Source organism: Chinchilla lanigera, unplaced genomic scaffold, assembly GCF_000276665.1.
Source record: "Chinchilla lanigera isolate Chin_1 unplaced genomic scaffold, ChiLan1.0 scaffold00049, whole genome shotgun sequence".
NCBI classification, from domain to species: Eukaryota; Metazoa; Chordata; class Mammalia; order Rodentia; family Chinchillidae; genus Chinchilla; species Chinchilla lanigera.
The window spans coordinates 16,647,503-16,650,520 of record NW_004955450.1 but is presented as its reverse complement, the minus strand read 5'-3'; positions in this window follow the sequence as shown (position 1 = coordinate 16,650,520).

Sequence of the window (3,018 nt, the reverse complement as noted above, 5' to 3'; positions counted from 1 at the left end):
AACAATAGCCTTTCTACTGCATCTAACACTGTTGATCAAGATTTACTAATCTAAGTAACACCTTTAGCAGCACTAGCTTCCTTATACAAATCTTTTCTCTGTAAGACTGTCAAGATGGGGGATGTTGACATGCTGTACATATTAGTGAGATCAATCACATGAACATCACTCATATTTCTCCACAATTTCTTTCTTTTCAATTGTGATTGCTTTCTTTACCTTCCCTTCCTTCCTTAGCTTCTTTTCTAGCTCTTTTGGGACCATTTTAATAGTAGCAACTGTAGCGACTATATAAAGCACTGACCAAAATCAAGTCCACAAACACACACATCAGGGCTCAGACTGATTCTTACATACACTTACATATGTTTTTCTGGCATCGTGAGTCTTATTAACAACTGCACAAGCAGCTGGCATTTGGATTATAACACAAGACTTTGGTGGTAAGTTAAAGTTCTGGTCATAATCCAAGGTGTTCGTATGTAAGGCTGGTCATAACACAAGGATCCATTGTATTTGTTATGCAAATTATATGAAATTAGTAAAATGTAAAAGGTCCAGTACACAATAGGGGCAAAATAGCTAGGTCCGCCCCCCCCCCCATCAGCTCTTTAACCTTAAAATCTGGTCACCAAGCAAGTCTTGGTTTCCTAACAGTATGATGTTGCAGGGCTCCCTTGTCGGTGGTCATTATCCCAGTGACCTCCTCCTCCTCCTCAGGTCACCATCTCTGGCTCTCAGTCCTCCTGTTGTATCAAGACCTTCCATCATCACTCGCTACTCAAGCTCCTGCCTCTTGGCCCACTGCCATTATGGCTACAGCTGTGCACAGCCTGGAGACATTTCTGCATGTCCCTCTGTGGCACTGCCAAACCCCCTACCCTCCGGAAATCACATGTGGGACAAGACCATCTCTATATCCTCACAGGGCCAACAGGAATGTAATTAAATATTTTTAGTCTTTGTGATATTGACATTGATTTTTCCTGCATCAGCAAACCAAGGAAAGGAAGCAAAATTAGATTTCTTAGAGAAAAATGCTGTTAGCAGTTCAAAGATGGGGAAAATGGCATAGGCTTCAGGTGGGGAGACCATAGGTGACTATTGTAATGGTTTACTCAATGACTTGAACAGAGGCAGTAGCAGGAGTGATGGGTATGTGATAGATGCTCAATGGGGCAGGATGAGGAAGTGTGCACAGAAAAGGGAAAGGTGTGGGCAGTATTTAAATTGTAGGATCTCATGACCAGTTGAGTTGAGGGTAAAATAAAAATCAGGTACGAATGCTCAGTTTCTGGCTTGGGCAACAAGGTGGAAGGTGATGTCATTCAAAAAGTGGGAATGTGAAACAGGGGACTGGGTGAGAATGGGAAATAGAAGTTCGGTTTTGGAATAGCTGGGCCTGAGTGACCATTGAGAAATCCAGGTGGTAAGGCTTTTATCCTGATTCTAATTCTAGTCCCAGGGCAAAACCCCGAAAGATCCTTGGGCTAAAAAGCCGGGGGAGATTTGAAATTTCAAGCCTGGAGACCTAAAATTTATAGCACGAGTTTTAAGAAGGATGAAGTAGTCAATAGGATCAGATTTGGTGAGAAGAGAAAGACTAAAATGTGTTCCCTGCATCTGAGAGCCAGGAGGTGATTTGTGACATTGGCAAGAATGCTGAAGAAATGGAGTCACAGAGTACAAATAATTCTCTTAGGGATCTTATCTCTAAAAGAAGGGAGGTGGAAGCTAGAGAAACTAAGAGCTTTAATGGGACATAACTGACACGCTATACACTGGACGGAATGAAAGTCTACAATGTGATGCTTCAACTTATCAAACAAATATAACTACCACCACTATCAAGATAACGAATACATCAGTCATCTTTACATTTCCTCCTGTTTGTAGGCCTTCCACTAGCCCCTTCCTGTCACCCCACATCATTCTGTCACTATAGGTTTACGTTTTTAAAATTGCATGTAAGTGGAATCCAAGTACGTATTTTTCCTGTTTTCTTTTCCAGTATTACTGAAATTCATTAGAGTTGTTACACATACCATATTATTCAATTGTATGGACATACCATGATTTGTCCAACCATTCACCTTTTTATGGACATTGGGTTGCTTCCAGTTTTTGGATATTTCAAATAAAGCTGTTATGAACATTTATGTATAAGCTTTTATATGGATATATGCTTTCATTTCTCTTGAGTAAATACTAGCAGAAGAATGGTGCATAAGGTAGGTTTTAAGAGATCATCAAATTGTTTTGCAACATGACCATACTATTTTGCATTCCCGTTAATGATGTGTGAGAGTTCTCATCAGTTCTCATCCGTTTCAACACTTGGTATGGTCAGTCTTTCTAATTTCTAACATTTTGATAAGTATGGAGAAATATTTCTTTTGTTTTGTTGTTCTTTGTTCTGTTCCATTGGTATATTTTGTTTTGTGGTAGTGGGGACTGAATCTAGGACCTTCACACCTGAGCCACTTCCCCCATCCTTTTATAAATTTTGAGACAAGGTCTTGATAAGTTTCTTAAACTGGGCTCGAACTTGCAATCCTTACACTTTAACCTCCCAGATTTCTGAGATTACAGGCATGTGCACCATGACTAGTTTCTCCTTTTTTTTTTTTTTTGGTACTGGGAGTTGAACTCATAACCTCACATTTGTCAGGCAGGTGCTGTGCCACTAAGATAAATCCCTAGCCCTCTCATTGTATTTTTAATGTGCATTTTTCTCAGGCTAAACCAAGGGCATTCTTAAAATGTGATTTTTTTTTGTCTATTCAACTTCTCTGGTGAAATATCTATCCAAACATTTCATAACTTAATCCTAGAAATAACCCTCATCACTTCTGCCACATTCTATTTATTAAAAAGGTAAGTCAAGGCCACATTCAATGGGAAGGGGTTTCTTTTTTTTTTTTTTTTTTTTTAATTTTTTATTTTAAAGAATAAAAGAAGGATAACATAATAATAGGGGGGACTTAGCAAATTACAGACAAAATGGTAGGAAATTAT